General features: G+C 51.8%; 1 protein-coding gene across 7 annotated transcripts in view; it reads right to left on the bottom strand.

Moving 5' to 3' along the window:
• The window catches only part of LOC102395742 (kinesin light chain 1), a 109,809-nt gene that overhangs the window by 49,294 nt on the left and 36,316 nt on the right, over positions 1-24,199 (bottom strand). The window contains exon 1 of one of the 7 annotated variants that reach the window (XM_044933260.2): positions 14,907-15,175. The exons of 5 other annotated variants lie outside the window; for them this stretch is intronic. The gene's annotated coding sequence lies outside the window, so the exon portion shown is untranslated. Of the gene's footprint in view, positions 1-13,565; positions 13,767-14,906; positions 15,176-24,199 lie in introns of those variants that run through there. One more of the 7 variants, XM_044933261.2, reaches the window with a different exon arrangement.

A 24,199-nucleotide genomic window follows, 5' to 3' on the forward strand; every position in this document is an offset into this window, starting at 1 on the left:
TGGAAACAGTGTCAGACTTTATTTTTTGGGGCTCCAAAATCACTGCAGATGGTGATTGCAGCCATGAAATTAAAAGATGCTTACTCCTTGGAAGGAAAGTTAGACCAACCTAGATAGCATATTAAAAAGCAAACATATTACTTTGCCAACAAAGGTCCATCTAGTCAAGGCTATGGTTTTTCCAGTGGTGAAGTATGGATGTGAGAGTCAGACTGTGAAGAAAGCTGAGTGCCGAAGAATTGATGCTTTTGAACTGTGGTGTTGGAGAAGACTCTTGAGAGTCCCTTGGACTGCAAGGAGATCCAACCAGTCCATTCTGAAGGAGATCAGTCCTGGGTGTTCATTGGAAGGACTGATGCTAAAGCTGAAATCCAATACTTTGGCCACCTCCTGCCAAGAATTGACTCATTGGAAAAGACTCTGATGCTGGGAGGGATTGGGGGCAGGAGGAGAAGGGGACGACAGAGGATGAGATGGCTGGATGGCATCACCAACTTGATGGACGTGAGTCTGGGTGAACTCCGGGAGTTGGTGATGGACAGGCAGGCCTGGCGTGCTGCGATTCATAGGGTCGCAAAGAATCGGACACGACTGAGTAACTGAACTGAACTGCTGAAGGAGATAAAAACAAGTATCAACTCCGAACAAAACAAGATATTGGAGAGGGAAGAGTCAGCAGTTTATTGCATGACTCAGCTATGGCACGTCCACAGTGATCAAGATACAAACGGTAAAGACTGACCTAAGCAAGTTCAAGTCTAATTCTATAGGGAGGTTGTGGCAACGCAAGCACGCACCCGTGTCGTCAGGAGGGGCAAGAAAGCAGGCAGGCTCTAAACACCTGGAGAGGGGAGTCAAAACTGGAGACCATCAGACAGCAATATAAGCATGTTACTTAGAAATGGTGGTCATCACAGAAAAAGCATCATTTCACTTAAAACAAGTGACAACAGTTACTTCTGGAGAGAGTGACAAAAACCCAACGTGACAAAACTTTCAGACTGTCTGAAAGCGGACCGTACCATTCTCATCACATCTCACAGGAGTCCGGCCGTTGCCTGAGCCATGTCGGTCTCAGCATCTTGCTGAGGCCATGGGTGCGGTCCCCTCGCTGCAGGTCACCTCCCCACACACAGCATCTTGCTGAGGCCCTGGGTGCAGGTCCCCCGCTGCAGGTCACCTCCCCACACACACAGCATCTTGCTGAGGCCATGGGTGCGGTCCCCCTGCTGCAGGTCACCTCCCCACACACCAGCAAGTCCCTCAGTGCAGCCCAGGGGTGGGCAGGAGCATTAAGGACTCTTCCAGGGACCGTGTTGAGCTTTGTGAGCCGCTCCTGTCTGGCAGAGGGCCTCTTTCCTCACCCATTTATCACTGGTGCCAGCGCCGACCGTGGGAGCTGGCTTTACGCTTTGTTATTGTTTGGCAGTTGAGTCGCGTCTGGCTCTTTTCGACCCCATGGACTGTAGCGCCCTCTGTCTGTGTGATCCTCCAGGCAAGAACGCTGGAGTGGGCTACCACTTCCTTCTCCGGGGGACCTTCCCAACCCAGTTGCCTGCACTGCGGGCAGATTCTTTAGCACTATGCCACTATGAAAGCCCATTTTACACAGGCTGTCCCTAAGAATACTAATCATTAAAGATACCACACTATTGTGTTGCTCGAACTGTTTCAGCTCTGGCCATGGGAGCGCTCTCCATTGCTTCTGTGCCCCCCTGACACGCCCATCATTTTGTTTTTTCGAGCACTTTCTGGCACCACAAGATGTTCTAGGCCCATCTTGTATTCTCCCTACCCTAGCCTTAGAATCAGCCATTAGTCCAAGGAATCTTGGTTTGTTTGATAGAATGGTTTAGAAACCACTCCTGGGCCCAGTGGTCTTCCCCCCAAACCCATAAACACAATCCAACTATGAGAAATACACCAGACAAATACAAATTGAGGGGTATTCTATAAAATACTGATCAGTACTGCTCAAAAGGCTTCCTAAGTGGCGCTAGTGGTAAAGAACCCAGATGGCAACACAGGAGACAGAGGCGACACAGGTTTGATCCCTGGGTCAGGAAGGTCCCCTAGAGGAGGGTATGGCAACCCACTCCAGTACTCCTGCCCGGAGAATCCCATGGACAGAGGAGCCTGGAGGGCTCCAGTCCATAGTGTTGCAGAGTCAGACAGGACTAAAGCAGCTTAGCACGCATGCACTCACCACTCAAAGCTGTCAAAGACCAGGGAAAACGATAGCTAAATTCAATGTGATATGATGCCCTGGATGGGGTCCTGGGACAGAAAAAGAAGAAAACTAGTAAAACCCAAATAAAAGGTGGAGTTTGGTTAGCAATTATGTGCCACTGCTGACTCCTCAGCTGGCACAACGGCCGAAGACCAGCAGGTCAGCGCCGGGGGCGCGGGGCGCAGGCCCCGCCGGGGGCGCACAAGCAGGTCAGCGCCGGGAGCGCGGGGCGCAGGCCCCGCCGGGGGCGCGGGGCAGGGGGCGCGGGGCGCAGGCCCACCGGGGGCGCGGGGCAGGGGGCGCGGGGCACGGGGGCGCAGGGCGGGGGGCGCGGGGCAGGGGGCGCGGGGCACGGGGGCGCAGGGCGGGGGGCGCGGGGCGCAGGCCCGCCGGGGGCGCGGGGCAGGGGGCGCGGGGCAGGGGGCGCGGGGCGCGGGGCAGGGGGCGCGGGGCGCAGGCCCGCCGGGGGCGCGGGGCAGGGGGCGCGGGGCGCAGGGGGCGCAGGGCAGGGGGCAGGGGGCGCGGGGCGCAGGCCCGCGGGGGGCGCGGGGCAGGGGGCGCGGGGCGCAGGCCCGCGGGGGGCGCGGGGCAGGGGGCGCGGGGCGCAGGCCCGCCGGGGGCGCTGCAGCCTCAGGAGCGCTCTGCACCGCCGCTGCTACTTTCCTGTGAGCCCAGAACCACTCTAAAGTAAAATGGTTATTTTTTAAAACCAATATGCAAAGCATACAAAAAAGGACATGCATAGCTTTGAGAAAAATAAAACCAAAAAGCAAATATGCAATATGTGTATTAAGAACTGACATCAAGCAACTTCGTTTTCGAGCATTTTCATCTGTGTATTGTTTTAAAAGAACAAAAACAGTAAACAGCCAGCAGGTAGCTGAGTCGGCGGACACTAATTCCTACTCACCACGGAGGAGACGGGGCTTACGCTCACACTATCCGGACAGGAGCCGAATCCGAGCCTGCCCGCTCTGCTCAGGTGAGCCCCCGCTCCAGCGCCAGGCTGCTGCGCTGCCGCGCTCACCGCTCAGGAAGCAGTGACGCCTGGCCGGACGGTCTGGAGCCGCAGGCAATGGAACTTCTTAAGGCCTCACACAGAGAGGGTTTGAGACTTCTGCCACAGTAAAAATAGGCCAACCTCACACTGAGACAAGAACAGAAACAGTGAACACACTGCATATTTCCTAAGACCAAAAAGTCTAAAGCCACTCTATAAAGACCACCCTAGATCACACAGACTGGAGGCTCTGTCATACCAGATGATCATTCTCATGTGACAATCCTGTTTCCTCTCTACCACCTGATCATGTATGTATTCACTCTCTCCTCCTCTGAACCACAGACAATGAGATTATACACACACAATCAAATACCCTACCAATTAACAGGCAATACAATTTTCAACAGTCTGACAACTTTCACCACAAACTCCCCCCTCTCAAAAATGAATAAAAACAAAGCAAAGACCAGAGATAGAAAGAGCACCACCTTGGTCACCGTACGTCCTAAGGTTTTATGATGTGAAATTCCACTAAGGAGTTAAAAAGCTCAAGGTAAAGAAAGTTAAAAACACTCAAGCACTCCAAAAGGAATGTGAAGAATTAGGTTAGCGGTGGTAGCATTTACCCAAGTATATAGAGAATATACTTTTTTAAACATTCCTGAATTATACCCTTTAAAATGGTTAATTTTACGTTATTATGAACCGATAGCTTAACTTTAAAAAGGAAATGGGATGTGGGGAGCAACAAGCCTGCATGCAGAGTGAACGACAGCCAACAGAGGCGCGTTGCTCTGACAGCTCTCGTGCGAAACGGACTCCCTATAAACACAGCGGGAGACAGCACAGGGAGATGCAAATAAGACGGGGAGGAAACATGGAAGTCTATGCCCTGCAAAGACTGACAGCAGAAAACCATATTTAAGATGTCTTTCCAAGAGCTGACCCAGTGACAAACCGGCAGCCAGCCAGATCCATGGCCCATCTCTCTACACAAGCCCCGAGGAACAGGAGGCAGGAAGGTCCTGATGCAGGGGAAGCAGAGAGGGGAGGGGAGTGGCGAGGGGAGGGGGGAGGGGAGCGCGCAGAAGCAGGGGGGAGCCTCTAATAGGTCTGAAGAAACAACCCAAGTGGTATTCGGGGAAGTTCAGTCCCATGATCAGAACGTTTATGCTCCCCCAAATTCTACGCTGACACCCAGCCCCGACCACGATGGCACGGACAGGCAGCCTTCAGGAGGCCCTGCGGGTGGAGCGGAGCCTCTGAGTACAACTAGTACTCTCACAGAAGGACCCCAGAGGCCCCTCACCCCTCCCCAGTGACCCTGGGGAGACTCCTCTGAAACAGGCCTCTGAATGCAGGCCCTCAGTTCAGTTCATTTCCATTGCTCAGTTGTGTCCGACTCTTTGCGACCCCATGAATCACGGTACGCCAGGCCACCCTGTCCATCACCAACTCCCAGAGTTCACTCAGACCCACGTCCATCGAGTCCGTGATGCCATCCAGCCATCTCATCCTCTGTCGTCCCCTTCTCCTCCTGCCCCCAATCCCTCCCAGCATCAGAGTCGTTTCCAATGAGACAACTCTTCGCAGGAGGTGGCCAAAGTGCTGGAGTTTCAGCTTTAGCATCATTCCTTCCAAAGAAATCCCAGGGCTGATCTCTTTCAGAATGGACTGGTTGCATCTCCTTGCAGTCCAAGGGACTCTCAAGAGTCTTCTCCAACACCATAGTTCAAAAGTATCAATTCTTCAGCGCTCAGCTTTCTTCACAGTCCAACTCTCACATCCATACATGAGCACAGGAAAAACCATAGCCTTGACTAGATGGACCCTCACCAGGTGCTTAACCTCCAATCACCAGGACCTTGGACCTGCCGGTCCTCAGAATTATGAGAAACAAATTCCTGTTATTTATAAGCCACCCAGTTCATTGTATTTTGTTATAACAGCCTGAACAGACTAAGACATTCAGTATCCTGGCACCCAAGATTACAGTGTTTTGTGGGTAAAATGATCCAAGTGTCAAAGCTTAAAAAATTAAATGACTTATTTGCAAAACAGAAATAGATACAAAGAGAGAGAAAACAGATGTATGGACGCCAAAGGGAGAGAGCGGGGGAGATGAATTGGGAGATTGGGATTGACACATATACACTCTCGACACTACATATAAAATAAATAACTAACGAGAACCTGCTGCAGAACTCCGTGGTGACCTAACTGGGAAGGTCAGATATAGAAAAAGAGCAGATATATCTATGCACATAGTTGCTTCACTCTGTTGCACAGCAGAGACTAACACAACACGAGAGAGCAATAAAATTTAAAAAAATTTAAATACACGAATGACCCATCAATTCCACTCCTGGGTATACACCCAAGAAAACTGAAAACATGTTTATGTAAAAACTTACAGAGAATGGTCCAAAGAATAAAATTCTGGACAATGTAGAACTTGTAAACAAAAATTTTGCCATTAATCCTAACAGTAAAAATGTGGAAATGACCCAAATGTTCTTCAACTAACAAATGGATAAACAAAGCGTGGTATAACCCTTTGGAATATTATTTGGCAATAAAAACGAACAAAACACGGATACATGTTACAGCCGACCCGTGCTAACTGAAGGGAGCAGCCACAGAAGGCCTCACGCTGCGTAATTCCATTACATGAAATGTCCATGGCGCTGGAAAGTAGATGAGTCATGGCCAAAGGCTGGAGGGCGAGGAGGACAACCAGAATTTTTTTTTAATTAAATGATACAAAGCACAGAAAACAAAAACACAAAACCCCACTCTGAGACCTACCTAATCTACTTTAGCTTTGTCAGGGAGTCGCAGAAGGCGTCATTTCTCAATCTTTTTATCCTCTGCCCCCTTTTGATAAACAACAAAAATCTAAAGCCCTTTTCAAGGTATTTTAAAATTTCTAGTACACAATTCATTACTTACTGCTATTAGAAAAGCAAAGTAATCAATAGTAATGTTAGAAGTAAAAATGTACATAAACTTTTTGGTTCTGAAATTTCAAGATGAAAATTATACAGTGTGGAGTCAAAGGGAGAATACAACGTACTTAAAAAGTGAACAGCAATTCGAGACTTTCCACGGGATGGCTGGCTTTGCTCCGGGGGGCAGGGAGGATACGCAGGAGGTGTGTCACTCTCAGCTTATGTAATAAAGTTAAGGTTCACATTGAAGCAAAATTCAAAAACCTCTCCTGCAGAGTCTCAATCTTTTTCACACCATGACATTTATGGCTAAAAATGCAAATGTCACGCCCTTTCGTGGTCTGTATTACAATCGTGAGTTTGTTTCCTAAATATAATACCACATTATAATGATAAACATATTTCATCCAGCTCTACATGGCCTACCCCTCACCCGTGAAGAAACACCGTAATCTCCTCATGGGAGGAGGTACTCTATCAGCAAACTCTGGGCTAGGAAAAGACACAGGTAACTGACAGGTATGGGTCCAGAGTCTGAAGTGTTCCCGAACGGAGACTTGACTGACTCCATCATTTTCTACTAGAACCACAGCATCTCCTCTGATCTAACTTTATCTAATCCTTTTATTTCCTCTGCTAAACTTCAATCACAAGGATGAACTGAATGAATCAATCCTGCTGGCTTAAAAATCAGAAAAACCTATAAAGTGAAATGCTTTAAAATTAAAGTCTCCACAATTACAGCATCTAATTTGAACGTGTTTCCATCCAGAAGCTATAAGCCACTAGCTTAGAAAAGCATGTATTTTCCTCCTGGGTGAGTCTACCATAAATGCCCCAGCAGAATCACAGCTCTGGGTACTTATCCCCATAGCTCTGCTCAGAACCTGACTGAGTGGGGTTCTGTTTCGCAGTCGGCCACCTCTGTGTACAGAGACCCTCTAACTCCGATAACCAACCACACCACCTGTAGAAAGAATTTCACAAGGCAGCCGGGTCCCTCACCAGCGGGTGTTGCGCCTCCCCCTCCCCGCGCAGGCTCCAGGCCAGGGCCGAGAGCGCACCGAGGTTGTTCAATGTGACGTGGGACCACAGGCCCCTCTCCCTGGATGCAAATTTTAAGCATGAGAAACTATAGGGAAAGGTACTACATGAAAATATAGGAGAACGCGTGTTTCCCCAAAACAAGGATGAGTGAACCCAAATGACGCGGATGTCTCTGTTACAAGTCCTTGGTTGAGCAAGTGGAAAGGAAAAACCACTTCACCAGACAGTGTGACTAAGAGAATACATAAGAAGGTGTTACGGGTGACGGGCCAAGCGAGTATAAATACAGAGTATTCATTCTGTGGCTTAAAAAAGCATTTTTATTTCAAAATGAAAAATGTCAGCTTATTAGCATAATACCGAAAGACTAAAAGTTTATGTACTTAAGTGCTAATCAATAACACACATATGGAATAATTTTCTTTCTTAACTTAAAAAAAAGAATTTTTAAAACTCTTTGAATTCTCTTGAGAGAAAGAAAATGGGAAAAGAGAAATAGACAACTCACTTAAACCTTTACATCTTTCTGTATCCTATGTTTTCCCTAAAGAGCACACATTTTTAATGCTTTTCAAACAAAGACAACAGAAAGCAGGAACCATGAAGGAAAAAAACCTGAAAATGTGGATTTCATCAAAATTTAAAACTACTGATTAAAAAGTGAAAGTGAAAGTCGCTCAGTCGTGTCCGACTCTTTGCAACCCCACTGACTGTACCATCCATGGGATTCTCCAGGCCAGAATACCAAAGTGAGTAGGGGATCTTCCCAACCCAGGAATCGAACCGGGGTTCAACCCATCCAGGGTCTCCTGCGTGGCAGGCAGACTCTTTAAAGGCACAAGCGAAAAACAGTTAAGCCCCAGATTTGGAAAAATTATTTGCAACATGTGGCAAAAGACACAAATCCAAATACCTAGAGAACTCCTACAATCAACATTTTTTTTTTTAATTGTTTTTAAATGGGCAAAAGAATTGAACAGACACTTCACAATAGCAGGTATATAAAAGGCAAGTATGGTAACAAGTGCTCACCATCATTAGTCATCTGGGAAAGGCGCCCTAAACCCATCACAAGATGCCACCAGCCAGCAGCTGCTATGATGAAGCAGACAATACCAAAAGCTGGAGAAGAGTGTAAAACGCACAACCGCTTTGAAAAGCTGGCAGTATCTTCAAGGTCAATCCTACATCTATCCTATAAGTGATTCCACTCCTCGATATTTATGCAAAAGAAACGAAAATGTGGGACTTCCCTGGCAGTCCAGTGGTTAAGAGCTTCCATCGCAGGAGACATGGGTTTCAGGGAACTAAGACCCCACATGACCTGGCCAAAAAAAATTGGAAATGTACGTCCACAGTCCTTACAAGAAAGAGTGCTCCCTGCCCCAGATGCAGATCAGGAGGAACTGGCGAGACCGCGGTAGGTCTGTGCACGGGGACCCCACTCAGGAACAGAAAGGGACAAGCCACCGACACGCCGCTCCAAGTGCTGAATTTTAATGGTTGTGCTGCCAAAGAAGCCGGATGCAAAATGTGCATGCTGTTAGTCTCATTTGTATGATATTTTAGAACAGACAGAACTAATCTGGAGTTTGCCGGGAGCCGGCATATTGCATATTGAGTGCAGCACTTTCCACAGCATCATCTTTCAGGATCTGGAATAGCTCAACTGGAATTCTATCACTGCTGGGAGCCAGCGTGAGGAGCTCCACCCATGACAAAGGTCATGAGGAAGGAGGCTCGGCATACGCAAAGGCGGGATCGGGCCTCAGGAGTCCCCCTGGAAATTCTCGAGCATCTACCCCCCAAACCAGAGTCTGCCTACTTTCTGCTTTGTGCTTTCACCTACACCTCTGACTTTACAGGGGGCTGTCCCCCACTACCTCTCTCTGAAAAAGAGTTAGCTTACAGCTCCAGTTAATAATTCCTGGGTGTGACAGTGTTTCAACCTACAAACTCCTTTGGAAATCCTCTAGCCTGCCTGAATGGGTTTTTCCGGCCACATGTGATTGTTCAGAGCCTCCCAACTGTGAGAGGCAGGAGATGTTCTAAACTGCCTAAACACAGATTCCTTTGAGTAGTTAAAAGATTGATTAGAAATTGTATTGGTGAAGGGTTTTTCACTTGTTGGGCCAATGTTTGCTGCTAAGTCTCCACACTCCTTACCTACTGTGTCCTTGGCAGTGTATTGATTGATATAATGGGTGTATAGAAATGTAAAATGCAGCTTTGTCCAATGCTTTTTGGAAGGCTGGTGCCTGACTTTGGAATAATCATCTTTAGAGAAAAATAAGTTTCTTAAAATGTTAACAGGCCTCCGGGCCAGAAGATGATGTCAATCACCTGAACTTTTGCATATGATAAGTTTGAAAGCCTGGCTTCGATTAGAACCAGGAACTGCTGTCCTTGCATGACTCCACCCCTTCCCCCATTAGCCTCTATGCATAACTTAAGGTATAAAAACTACTTTGGAAAATAAAGTGCGGGCCTTGTTCACTGAAACTTGGTCTCCCCATGTCACTCTCTCTCCCAAATTCTAGCTGAGTCTCCATCTGGAGCGCAGAACCCACCATGCTTGCTAATTATGCCTGGGCTTCTAAGATCCGACCGGGGAGGCCTCAGTGTCTCCTCTCCTTCGGGAGAACGGAAGGATGCCTGCGGCCTACGTAAGTGGTGCAAACTTCTTGTCTTGAAGTTTTATTGGTCTCCCGCGTAAACCAAGCTACTCAGCCTCTTTTCTCCACTGAATTTTCCTACTGAGCTATCCTCATTCTATTACTCTTTGTATCCTTAATTAACGTGTAATTAAGCAGTTGTTTCCTGACCCTCGCCTATGCCGTCTCTCCTTCGAATACCCTGGATCAGCTGGGGCTGGACCCCGGCACTGGAGTTATAGAAGAAAATCAGTGTTGCTGGCAGGGGAGTGCAGGCCACCTCCAGGAGCTAGGAGAGCCAAGCCCTCAGCAAGAGACAGCCAGTCGGCAAGAAAACCAGGACGTCAGTCCTACAAACACAACTGAATTGTGCCACAACCAGAAGGGTTTAAAAGAGCGCCCTGGACCCCGGGAGAGAGCCACAGCCCAGCACAGGACGGCGGCCGCGCGAGCTCGAGCAGAAGCCACGCCTGGGCCCCTCACCCAGAGACTCTGAGACAACAACGGTTATCGTTTTAAGCTACTAAATGTGCAGTAATTTATTATATGGTAAATAGAAAACTAATATAAATTTCACACACAAAAGCTTTAGAACTTAATAATGTTTTAGTTAAAAAGGATAGAAACTATAGAAGAATCTTAAAGACATTATGTCAAGTGAAACAACCCAGTCACAAAAAGACAAAAACTGCATGACTCCAGCTGTGTGAAGTACCTAACGTAGATAAAGCTATAGAAACAGGAAGGAGAATGGTGGTTGCCAGGGGCTAAGGGGATGGGGAAATAGGGAGTTATTTAATGGATACAGAGTTTTAGTTTTAAAAGATGAAAAGTTCTAGAGGCTTACTGGACGATGGTGCAAATATATTTAAGACTACTGAACTTATTTAAAAATGATTACGATGGTAAATTGGTTTTTTTTTTTTAAATCACAATCTGAAAAATACAGAAATCAACATAGTCTTCCCATTTGGCCAATAACACAAGTCATTTTTAAACAGAATAAGTGAATTTAAGAGAAAACACAACACCATAATCACCGCAAGAATGAAGACTCAATCAGCTCTCACTGACCACGCGGCTGCGTGAGCCTCTGTGAAGAACACAAATACAGCCGCGTGGTGGCCCGAAGCACCTTAGACAGCAACTCCAAGGAGTGACCGTGACCCCTCGGCACCACTGGGCTTCTGAAATGGAAGAAACGGGGCAGGCGCTTGCTTCCCAGGGAAGGCAACCGGAAGGCTGCGCTTAGTACTGCTGCGATCCACGGTTCAAAACCTCAAACATGCAAGAAAAAGAAGCTAGGAGCCCGACTCCACAGCTCTGCGCCTCTGGTCGATGCAACCTTATCAGACGTCTCTAATCCTCAGTTTCCCCAGCAACGGGACGGAGGTGCGGCCTGCCCGCGCTCGCCTGGCGCAGCGACACATGCTCCTCCACCGGTCTCAGCAGCAGCAGCATGGTGACTTCAGAGGCGGAGCACACACTTCCACAACACACCATCAAACGGACCATCCAAGGCTGAGCTAACTGGGATATTTTAGAAAAAGGAAATAACTTCTACTTCATATATGTACTTAGCTTAACTGTTTGTTCTTTTGATAGTCACTTACATCTGCTTTATTAAGTTACCAACAACACAACACGCCAAGCATGTTTAAAAGCTCTTGTCTGCCTGCAAAAATCAGTTAAAAATAAAATCAGAGGATGTCCCTAGTGATCCAGTGGTTAAGAATCAGCCTGCCAATGCAGGGGACACAGGTTTGATCCGTGTTCCGAGAGGATCCCACATGCCTAGGGGCAACTAAGCCCGTGCACCCAAAGAGCCGAAGCTCTGCAACAAGAGAGGCCACTGAATCAGAGGCCCGGGCACAGCAACAAGGAGGCGCCCCAACTTGTGACAGCCAGAGAAAGCCCGGACACAGCAACGAGGAGGCGCCCCGACTCGTGACAGCCAGAGAAAGCCCGGGCACAGCAACGAGAACCCGGAGCACTCAAAAATAAAAATTAATTTTAAAAATATTCTTAAATCTAAATAAAATACAAAATCATAGTTCATTTTTGATCTAAGAGTATATTAGCCAGCAAGCTACAGGACAGAATGGCAGAAGAACACCTTGGAAGAAAAAATGCACATCATCTCTCAAATAGCCTTCCTGCCTTGGAAAGCAGTATAGTCTCAGGAAAACTTTAAGAGGTCACTAACAGCCCTCCAGAACCAAATCCAATACTTTTCCGTCCAAATCTTCCTTTGCCTCTTAGCCAACGGGATGCTGCCCTCCTCCTCCTCCTCGTGTCCCTGGGCTTCCCTACCCTAGGGTACTCCGCAATCACTACCAAATGTCAGATGCTCCCAAATCTTTATCTCCAGCCTCTTGGTCTTGAGTTCCAGACCTGATCTCCAATTGGCCACCAACCCGCTTGGCCACCCATAAGCAATGTGGATTTAATGGACCCAAACCCATGCTCACCATCTCCTCCTCCCATTCTTCCCGTTGTGGTGGGCGTCACCTGCCAGTGAGACACCCGAGGGAAAGACAAGGAAGTGACCCCAACGCATTCCTTCTCACTACATGCCAAGGAGCGACACTGAACATGCCGGTGCCCTCGTGGAGACGGAATGTAAGTGGAGGAGACAGACAATAAACTAAATAAGAAATTAACTAAGTAGGGAATTTCCTGGCGGTCCAGTGGTCAGGACTCCATGCTCTCACTGCCAAGGACCCAGTTCAATCCGTGGTCAAGGAACTAAGATTCCCAAAGCCAAGCGGTATGACAAAAGAAAATAAAGAAAAAAATAACAAGTAAAATGAGGTAGTGCTGCAAATAGTGAGAAGTACCAAGGACTGCGTGAGGAATTGAGGACACGCTGATACCCAGAAAAGCAGACTCCGGACGCTTCTGGACGCACCCGAATGAGGGCAAGACGGGAAGATGAGGGGAAAAGACAGGCTGCAGCACTTCCAGAACACTTCGAGAGCCTCAGCAGAGGAGCGGCGGGCCGGCCCGCAGCCCCAGCCTCCCCGAGTCCACCCTCCCCGTCAGTCCCTCTCTAACTCTGCTCCTGGCTCCTCTCGCCAGAGGATGTGACCTCGGGAGCCCCGGCGCTCTGGACACGCTGCGTTTGCTGCTCTAGCCCTCCACCGCGCCCCTTCCCGACCTGCAGCATCGCCACTCCCAGGCCCGCCCCATTGTTCAAGTCTCACAGCCAGACTCACTCACACAGAGCACACAGCACGCGTTTACTGTCATCTATGGTCCAGACTTCGAGCTGCCCCCGAGGACAGCGACTCCTTGGCAGAGCACGTGCCACTCAGCCGGTTCTCAGTGGACATGTAAGACTGCGCCTTCACATCTTAATAAGCTAATCCTGTTTATCCCAGGCCACAAAGCTGACATCTAAACTTCCCAGCATTTTTGTACTGATCATTTATTTGTTAATAAAATTCTGCTTTCTTATCATACTTCACTTACATTCCAGGTGATATGAATCCTACAATTTATTTAACTTCTCATTTTTCTATTTCTAGTTTTCTTTTTATAGAATTCTAGTCTGAGATAGTTTATAGCTGGAAAGCTATGCATTGACTTATTTTTCAACATTACGAAACATGCTTGAGAAGGTATAATTTTTTCAAAAAATGTAAACTTTAAGTCACTGCAGTTGAGCTTCTACTCACTATGATGTTTAAGGCATTATGTGCCTCTCCTCTGCCTTCTCCCTCCTCCTCGCTGGCGATGCCCGTGCACGTCTGTCTTCACTATGCACTGCCGACAGTACCCTCAGAAGACACTGCCAAGCCAGGTGCCCGAGCCAGACGGCGAGGTGACCACCCCACTGTCACGTCAGGGCAGCACAGGGTGGCCAGACGCGTCTGCAACATGAGGTTGCATCCGTGGATGACTCGGAGAAACTGGCTCTTAAGAGAGGGTCCTCCCCCCACAAACAATCCCACACAATCTGGAATTTTTAGCAGTTAGTATGTCTGTACTCTTCGAGTACCTAGGAAACAGAACAATGCATCAAATTTCCCACTTTAACAAGTCTTGCTGCCAGTCCGTGAAAGACGGTTATCCTAAATAAGATTATGAGATTTAAGGACGCTGTTCCAATTTCTAATGAACTATTCACTGAACTATTACAATGTATGTATACTGAGCTAATTATTCTGATCAATGCCTTAGTCATGCTCTACAAAGTCTAGAAATTTAACTCATGCAAAGAATCAAAGAACCAACTGCCCCTTCTCATAGCAATTTAAATGGTGGATCACAAATGTTCTGCTCTCACACTTTTAGAAAAACGTATTTTTCCGAGAACTCCTTATCAAACGATTAATATGCAAATTCTGAATATGCTGCTTAAGGGAAAAAAAAAAAGGCAGCAACAACACATAATCTTTAATACAAAACTGCCTGGCTCTACAAATCTTTTCATTTTTTAGAGAAAGAGGTGCAGCAAATGTGACCAGAGCACGTACTCCAGGGCAGGGATGCTGCAGGTTAACTAGGGGCAACTCCAGCCTAGGCTAACGCTGTGGATGAGGCATTGAGGGTCTGCCACTGGAAGAAAGGGGTCGCGGGCGGGGTCCAGCCGGCCTCTCCGGAGGGACCCCGCACGCTTCCGAGCCGCCGGCCGCCCGCCCGGGAGCGTGACAGGCGCGTCCACCCAGGGCGGTGCCTCGGGAGAGGGCGGAGGCCGGAAGGAAGGGGACGGGCTCGGACAAAGCCAGCCGGGCCGGCCGCCCCCTCCCGGGGCGGCTCCCGGGACTCCAGCTGTCCCCGCGGCGGGGCCGGGCCGGGGATGCAGGGCCGGGCCCGAGATGCTGCCGGGCGGGGCCGGGGCGAGGTGGGCGGGCGGAGGGCGCCCAAACCCGCAGGGGCCGCGGCGGGAGGGGGCCGGGGCCTGCAGGGGCAGCAGCCCTGGGGGGCGGCCGGGACCGGGGGGAAAGCGGACGCGCCTGCCCGAGGACCGCGGCCGGGGGGGGTGGCCGGGGAACCCGGGCCGGCCGCCGACTCACCGTGCTGCTCCCACGGGGCCGCGCGCTCGCGCTGTCAGCACCGGGAGGGCGCGGGCGCGTGCGCGGAGCCGGGGCCGCCGGGGGCCGCCGCCTCAGCCGCCTCAGGCGCGGCGCCGCGGTCACGAGCGAGGGGCGCTGGCGCGGCCGCCCCGCAGCATCCTCGGCCGCCTGCGCACGCTGTCTCCCGCGGCTGCTCCTCGCACCTGCAGCTCCGCGGCCGGCCGGCTCCGGATCCGCCGCTCGCGCCGCCGAAAATGGCGTCCCCGCGCGTCCCTCCCCCGGCTCTGCGCTCCCGCCCCATCATGCCGCGCGCCGCCGTGACGTCACCTGCCCCGCCGCCGCCGGGGGGCGGGGCGGGCGCGGCGGGCGCAGCGCGCTTCGGGGATGGAGATGCGGTCCCCGGCCCGCCGCCGTGGGCAGCCCGGGGGGCGGGGAGGGGGCCCTCCTGGGGCGGCCCCGCAGGGGCACGGGGCAGAAGGGGTCCCGAGGAAGGCGCTGCCCGAGCACGGCCGGTCAGCACCACGCCTGGGCCTTTCCCTCCCGGGCGCGGCCGGCTCACGCTCTCACGTAGCAGGAATAATGTTTATTCCCATGCTTTATGTGCTCATTTAAATCTTTCCAGAACCCTCGAGGCGGGGTGGGCTGGGGGAGCTTTCGCCAGCCCCACCACAGGAAAGGGTCCAGAGACGCTGGGATAAGCCAGGAGGCCGCTGGCCAGGAAAATCCAGTCTTCGATGGAGACCTAGCTCCGAAGCCCCCATGCCCTGCCCAAGGTCTCATTCCCTCGCCCCTGGGCCATCGGGTCTTAGAGGGCCAAGCTCAAAGGCACTGTCCAGGCTCTCCCCGCGGCCTCCAGGTCCTCGCCAGGAACCGCACCCCAGGCTCATGAGCGGGGTGGGCTGCTTACTTAACCCCTACTTCCTGGAAAAAGCAAAGATGCCACCTTTGCTGTCGGACCCCACCCGGTAGCCATCGCCAGGGCACACCCCTGGCCGCGCGGTGCCACGACCTCCAGCCCAGCCCGAAGGGCAGTACTTCCAGGTCAGACTGCGCTGCTGGGCCCCATCCTGCTGCATCGCGGCTCTGCGGGCCTGACTCAGCAGCCAGCCCTGAGGACGTGCTGATTCAGTGGGCAAGGCTCAGCTTTCCTTGCCTGCCACCAGCTTGGGAGAACCCCATCCTCCCCACCCCACCCCCGTGCCTGCAGAGGTCCCAAGTGGCATGATTAACCAGGAGGGCTTTCTGCGCCAGCCCCACACCACGCCCCCCAACCCCCCCACACACTTGCTTTTGAACTGCTGAGCTTTTCAGATGTTACCACCCCAGCACCAGCAGCCATTTTAACCCTGCAATTACTGAGTCACCCAGGAGGAAGTAAATGCTGCTGCATTTTCACAGGGAGGTCCAGCTCCTTTGCTTTCATTTATAAATGCGAAATTGAGCTAAAAGAGGGGACGCTCCCAAGGTAACACAGCAATTACTGGGCAGAGAGAGACCAGCAGTTAATCAAACAACCCCTCCACACTCCCTTACTGGATCAGCCACACTGCAGCTTGGATGTGACCTCCTCAACAACCGCCTTAGACTGGGCATGGCAGGCAGCTGTGACCAAAGTGCTGCAGAGAAGGAGGAGCAGGCTGAGCAAGGCTTCCTCCTCTGTCTGTGACTCTAGGCTCAGTGACTGTTCCTTCCACTCACCCATCGCGGAAGCAAGTGAGGGACCTGGGATGCTCATGCCCTTTTCCGACAGGTGGCCAAGAGTGGATGTCTTTACGATTGCTCAAGCATAACCCTCTGCATCCCCACTGCTGCCAAGCTGTTCAGGCCCTATTATCTAGTTCTTTTAGTCTCTCAACAAATACCTGTTGAACTGCCAGTGGTCAACATAAGAGCCAACACGCATTGATAAACAGGACACAGAAGATACCTGCTCTTGCTTGTGCAGTGCTCAATGATGCCCTGGTGGCTCAGTGGTGAAGAATCCACCTGCCAAGCAGGAGACGCGGGTTCGATCCCTGGGTCGGGAAGATCCCCTGGAGAAGGAAATGGCAACCCGTTCCGGTACTCTTGCCTGGGAAATCTCACAACCAAGGGGAGCCTGGTGGGCTATACAGCCCATGCGGTTGCAAGAGTCAGACACGACTGAGTGACTCAGTACTCAGGCACACACGATTACCACTGGCAGAGGTAGTGAACTCGGAGGCAGGCAAGTGGGCTGAGATCTCAACAATAGGAAGGGGCCAACCGCAAAAGTGCTGGGGACACAGGGGCCACTCCAGGCCAGGGTCCTCAGGCGGGGATGAATCTGAAATGATGAGGGAAAAAACGCAATCACCCACCATACCCGGGGACCCTCCTGGAAGCACGGCGAGGCCCCCTCCTCTGGGCAGCGGGGCGGGGCGCCCATCCTCACCCAGGGTCTCCCACTGGGACCAGCAAGCAAGCGTCTGTCCATCTGTCTGTCCTCCCTGAGGATCCTGGGCATCCCATCTCCTTCAGTCCTCTGACTCTCACAGTGACTCCCAAGAGAAGTCCCGCTGTCTCCATTTTACAGATGTTGCAGCTGAGGCCCTGCATGTTCCGAGATCTGCTTGTTGCCTCCCGGGCAAGAGGCATTAATTCAGCTTTAGGAACAAATGGCAGGCCCTGGGTCTCCATGTACAGGCACCCACAGAGCCAGGAGTTGATGCCTTTGTGGTAGGGAAGCCTCTGCAGGGGCAGCGAAGCCTTCATCTGTCCTTCCCATAAACCTGGAGACAGGCAACAAGCTTGCACATCCCTGTAGCCAACAGCCTGCCGGACCAGCCTGGGTCCTGGAGGGGTGGAGCTGTGCCTGGGGGCCAGCGGGCACCCCACCCCGTAGGCAGGACTAGGGGTTCCTCACTCCTGGGTAAGTGATCTTCTGTTCTGGAAAGGCAGCCGTGGCCGCCTCCTCATTCTCTCTGCCCATCTCTGTCTCTCCATCCTCCTGCCCTGCCCTCTGCCCTCATCTGTTTCTTTCTCCTTTCCACCTTCCACGCCCCTCTTCTAACACCTGAGACATAACAGGCAGCCTGTAGGTCGAGACAGAGGCTGGGAGTTGGACCATACGGCTGCGCCTGCTGTACAGCCCCCAGGGCCCAGATGGAGCAGTGACTGAGGTCCCTGGTCATTGAAGAGTGGGGTCGGGGGGGGGAACACGCTAAATGCTAAACTCTTGCTATTTGGAGTCACTGAGGCATCACAGACAGGCTGGGAGGGTTTGGTTCAGTTCAGTCGCTCAGTCGTGTCCAACTCTTTGCGACCCCATGGACTGCAGCACGCCAGACCTCCCTGTCCATTACCAACTCCCGAAGCTTACTCAAACTCATGTCCATTGAATCAGTGATGCCATCCAACCATCTCATCCTCTGTCATCCTGTTCTCCTACCTTCAGTCTTTCCCAGCATCAGGGTCTTTCCCAGTGAGTCAGCTCTTCACATCAGGTGGCCAAAGTATTGGAGCTTCAGCTTCAGCGTCAGTCCTTCCGATGAATATTCAGGACTGATTTCCTTTAGGATTGACTGGTTGGATCTCCTTGCAGTCCAAGGGACTCTGGAGAGTGTTCTCCAATACCACAGTTCAAAAGCATCAGTTCTTCGGCCCTCAGCTTTCTGTATGGTTCAAGTCCCACATCCATACACGACTACTGGAGCCAGGATTTATTGAGAACCACTGATGCAGGGTTGGGCAACGGGAGAACGCCCCTGCACTGAGGAGCCCAGGGCCTGCAGCAGCTGAGACAGGAAGCTAGGCGAGGAGGGTGGACCAGGTGAGCAAGGGATCAGGGGACCCCTGCAAGAGGGGCATTCACATGGCAACTGGGATCGCCTCAGTGGAGGAACTGCAGGAAGAAAAGCATGGTACCCAACAAACCACACAGCCTTCTGTCTCCAGTGGACAATGGGGCTTGCCTTCACCATGGTTTTAAAGCATCCATCTTTTTATTGAAATGTCTGTGGTTGTCTGTGTCCAGAGGCAGCCCTTTGGGGGAGACCGGGATCAGGGGTTTCCCTTTTATCCTGCCGGGTCTTCAGAGGTGGGGGTAGGAGGCAGCGGCCCCAGTACCGTGAGGGCCTGAGAAGGAGGAAGGGAGGGAGGGAGGAAGGGAGGGAGGGAGGAAGGGGTTAAGTTGGCCTGCCCGGGAGGGGCCGTGAAGCGGTACTTGGGTGGCGACCCCGGCCCAGGCCACATGGGCGTTGCTCCCGCGGAGGGACAGGGAGCGGGGAGGGTAAATACAGGCTGTGCGGCCAGGACCCCCCAATTCCTCGCCGGCCCCACCGCGCGCGCCCCTAGCCTGGGCACCGCCCGCCAGCCCGGCCGGAGCAGCCTGGGCATTCTCGGGCCTTCTCCCGGCCGGCGCACCCGCGCGGAGGGGCAGCCTGGCATCCAGACCCACCGGGCCGACCCCTGAGCGGCCGGCCTCGCTATCCGCGGCAGGCCACACCCTCTCGGGCTTCGGTTCTGAAAATGGCATTTATCAGATTTCCAGGGGCTTTTCCTTTAAAGAACCGGCGCTGCCGGCCTTCACTGAGCTTCGGGAACGGCTGGCTCAGACAAATGGGAAAACAGCGGCGCGCACCGGGTGGGAAGGGACCCGGGGTGGGGCGGGGGGCGAGGAGGGAAGGGGAGCTGCAGGGAGAAGCTCCGCCCTCTCGTTTTTTTGGTTGTTGTTTTTTCTGATGTGAAGCCTGGGTTCTGCTGGAGAAGTCCGAGCCCGCAGGAGGGCCCTGGACCCCCAGCATTCCTGAATGCTGAGTGCAGTTCACGATTTCTTTCTTTTTTAGGAAAAACCTACACAACGTAGGATGCACACATCTTTTTTTAAATTTTATTTTGTTTGTGTATTCGGGCGTGCCCAGTCTTAGTTGCAGCACGCGGGGTCTTCCCTGATGCACACGGGACCTAGTACCCTGACCAGGGTTCAAACCCTCGCCCCGGCACTGGGAGCCGGGAGTCTTAGCCACTGGACCTCCAGGGAGGTGCCCGTGCACGTCTTAAGGAGACCATCTGGTGCGTTCTGATACATGCTCACAGCGGCGCCACTGAAAGCCCCATCGAAAACGGAAACCTCCCATCACAGCACAGAATGCCCTCACGGGCCTTCCCAGGCAATCGCCCCACCACTGTGCTTTGCTGTGTCCTTTGGTTTCACTGTGATGAGCTGTGGGTGCTCAAGCGTTCTGCGTGAAAGGGAACCACAGGGTGTCCACCTGTGTGCCTGGCACCTTTCCTGCAACCAGTAGTGCTCACCCCTGTGGGTGCCTTCCTCCTGTTGACAGGACTTGGGCCGCTTCCACTTTGTTTACTGTGAATGACTCTGATCTAACCTTTCTCCTGCAAGTCTTTGGGGAACATGTTGTTGTCCAGTCGTGTCCAAGTCTTCGAAACCCCATGGACTGCAGCACACCAGGCTCCTCTGGCCTCCACCATCTCCCGGAGCTTGTTCAAACTCATGTCCATTGAGTCAGTGATGCCATCCAACCATCTCGTCCTCTGTCGTCCCCTTCTCCTCCTGCTTTCAATCTTTCCCAGCATCGGGGTTTTTTCCAATGAGTCAGCTCTTTGCATCACATGAGCAAAGTATTGGAGCTTCAGCTTCAGCATCAGTCCTTCCAATGAATATTCAGGGTTGATTCCTTTAGGATGGACTGGTTTGATCTCCTTGCACTCCAAGGGACTCTCAAGAGTCTTCTCCAGCACCACAGTTGGAAAGAAATGGAGGACATACATTTTCCTTTCTCGGGTGAATACCTAGGACTGGAACTGCTGGGCTATAGAGCAAGGGGCGTGTTTACTTTTATAACAAACTTCCAGTCCCTCTTCCTTTGTGACTGGCCATTTTACACCCCAGGGTATGAGCATTCCACATGTGGCAATCTGCTAGTCTAGCACCCTTGAAAAGATGGCTTGGAACAGAGGGCAGTCATACCTCCCAGCAGGAATCCCCAGGGGCGCCACACCTGGATTACGTGGGATGATGCTGGCTAAGCAGAGATGGCTGCTGGGAGGCCTCAGGCCTCCTGCGGGAAGGGCCATAGTTCCTCAGGGACAGCCAGCCCCCAGGTGCAAAATCCCTTCATGAGACATCCTGTAGGCCACGGATTCTGCTGTTAAAAACCAATGATTAAGGACTTCCCTGGTGGTTCAATGGCTAAGATTCCAGACTCCCAGTGCAGGGGACTGGGGTTTGATGGTCCGGGAACAAGATCCTGCTACAACCAGGAGTCCACAGGCCACAACTGAAAGATCCCCAGGGCTGCAACTAAGACCCTGTGCAGCCAAAAATAAGTAAATATTTTTTAAATGATTATAAACACTGGAACATGTGCTCCAAAGCTGCAGGAACTGGAGGTGTGGTGTGGTGCAGAGTGAGGAGGGGCACAAGCCATCATCTCAGGGGAAAAGACGGGTGGCAGCTGGGTGGTCTTAGGACTGGCCCCCCTGTGGGCCCAGCTTACAGTTTCCAGAGATGGCAGCCTCAGTCTCTCCCCACCCCCACCCCACCGCCACTACCACCACATTCTTCTTACCGAGTGACTTTGACCTTCCTCCCAATGAAGACAGTGTCTCTGTCCCCTCCCTTTGAATCCTGGGTTACAGTGAAGATCTTGTTTTTTTTTGTACAGCTCTTCTGTGTATTCTTGCCACCTCTTCTTAATATCTTCTGCTTCTGTTAGGTCCCTACCATTTCTGTCCTTTATTGTGCCCATCTTTGCATGAAATGTTCCCTTGGTGTCTCTAATTTTCTTGAAGAGATCTCTAGTCTTCCCCATTCTATTGTTTTCCTCTATGTCTTTGCACTGATCACTGAGGAAGGCTTTATCTCTCCTTGCTATTCTTTGGAACTCTGCATTCAAATGGGTGTATCTGTCCTTTGCTGCTTTGCTTTTCGCTTCCTTTCTTTTCACAGCTATTTGTAAGGCCTCCTCAGACAGCCATTTTGCTTTTTTGCATTTCTTTTTCTTGGGGATGGCCTTGATTCCTATCTCCTGTACAATGTCATGAACCTCCATCCATAGTTCATCAGGCACTCTGTCTATCAGATCTAGTCCCTTAAATCTATTTCTCACGTCCACTGTATAATTATAAGGGATTTGATTTAGGTCATACCTGAATGGTCTAGTGGTTTTCTCCACTTTCTTCAATTTCAGTCTGAATTTGGCAATAAGCCTTTGACTGTGTGGATCACAATAAACTGGAAAATTCTGAAAGAGATGTAAATACCAGACCACCTGACCTGCCTCTTGAGAAACCTGTATGCAGGTCAGGAAGCAACGGTTAGAACTGGACATGGAACAACAGACTGGTTCCAAATAGGAAAAAGAGTATGTTAAGGCTGTATATTGTCACCCTGCTTATTTAACTTATACGCAGAGTACATCTCGAGAAACGCTGGGCTGGAGGAAGCACAAGCTGGAATAAGATTGCCGGGAGAAATGTCAATAACCTCAGATATGCAGAGGACACCACCCTTATGGCAGAAAGTGAAGAAGAACGAAAGAGCCTCTTGATGAAAGTGAATGAGGGGAGTGAAAAAGTTGGCCTAAAGCTCAACATTCAGAAAACGAAGATCATGGCATCTGGTCCCATCACTTCATGGCAAATAGATGGGGAAACAGTGGAAACAGTGGCTAACTTTATTATTCTGGGCTCCAAAATCACTGCAGATGGTGATTACAGCCATGAAATTAAAAGATGCTTACTCCTTGGAAGGAAAGTTATGACCAACCTAGACAGCATATTACAAAGCAGAGACATTACTTTGCCAACAAAGGTCCATCTAGTCAAGGCTATGGTTTTTCCAGTGGTCATGTATGGATGTGAGAGTTGGACTGTGAAGAAAGCTGAGCACCAAAGAATTGATGCTTTTGAACTGTGGTGTTGGAGAAGACTTTTGAGAGTCCCTTGGACTGCAAGGAGATCCAGCCAGTCCATTCTAAAGGAGATCAGCTCTGGGTATTCTTTGGAAGGAATGATGCTAAAGCTGAAACTCTAGTACTTTGGCCACCTGATACGAAGAGTTGACTCACAGGAAAAGACTCTGATGCTGGGAGGGATTGGGGGCAGGAGGAAAAGGGGACGACACAGGATGAGATGGTTGAATGGCATCACCAATTCAATGGATGTGGGTTTGGATGAACTCCAGGAGCTGGTGATGGACAGGGAGGCCTGGCGTGCTGCGGTTCATGGGGTCGCAAAGAGTCGGACACGACTGAGCGACTGAACTGAACTGCGCTACAGTGGAAGTGACACCGTGTGACTCTGAGAAGCCGGCTCTCACGGGCTGATCCTGCCTCCGCCTGGCTCTCTTGGGAAGCTCACTCTCAGCACCTGGCCGCCATGCAGCTGGGAGGCCTGAGCGCTCCCCAGGTGAGACCGCACAGAGCAGCCTGCATAGACGGTCAGCTGACAGCCAGCATCACCTTCAGACGTTTGAGTGCAAAGGCCTCCGGACGGTGCAGGCCCCCAGCCCTGGTGTGCCCCAGCCCCTGAGACGTTCAGGAGCATGGACAATCCACCCTAGGTGTGCGTGCCCAGCCCAGACCCTTGACCAGGCTGGCTGTGAGCATAGAGCACTGTGTTGTGCCGCTGAGTTTGGGGGTGGTTCATTCCCCCAGATGGACCCCGTTCCTCCGGTGCTCACGGCCCTTTGGGAGCCCCTGCCACCCTGAGGGCCCTCAGCACTCCCTATGAGGCCCCTCCCTGTGCACAGCTGAGGTGAGGTCCTCCTGGTGGACACAGAGCCTTAACAGCGGAGGGCGGGAGGGAGAGAAAGAGGAGGCGCCACGTGCAGTCCTGAGCTGCCCACCCGCCTCCGTGATCAGGAGATTCCTGCTGGAGTCCAGAGATCCGGGCCCAGCTGCGCCTGTGAAGTGGAGATAATCAGGCTGCCCACCTGCCCCTGCGAAACTCGGGAGGAGCCCATGGGTCGGAGAGGTCTCAAGAGTGCCAGTGCCGTGTTTCACCCTGATCCCCGGGCACCGCTGACCGTGGCAGCAAGAGAGCCCCTCACCGCTCATCCATCCGTAACACCTAGCCCAGGGCTCCAGCAGGATGCCACCTCCCAGGTCCCCAGCTCCCCAGTACCAACCTCTGGGAGAACACCTCGACTTGAAAGGGAAAGTGTCAGTCATGTCTGACTCTTTGCGACCCCATGGACTGTATCCCACCAGGTTCCTCTGTCCATGGGATTCTCCAGGCAAGAATACTGGAGTGGGCTGCCATGCCCTCCTGCAGGGGATCTTCCTGACCCAGAAATCGAACCCAGGTCT

Source organism: Bubalus bubalis, chromosome 20 (genome assembly GCF_019923935.1).
Source record: "Bubalus bubalis isolate 160015118507 breed Murrah chromosome 20, NDDB_SH_1, whole genome shotgun sequence".
NCBI lineage: Eukaryota > Metazoa > Chordata > Mammalia > Artiodactyla > Bovidae > Bubalus > Bubalus bubalis.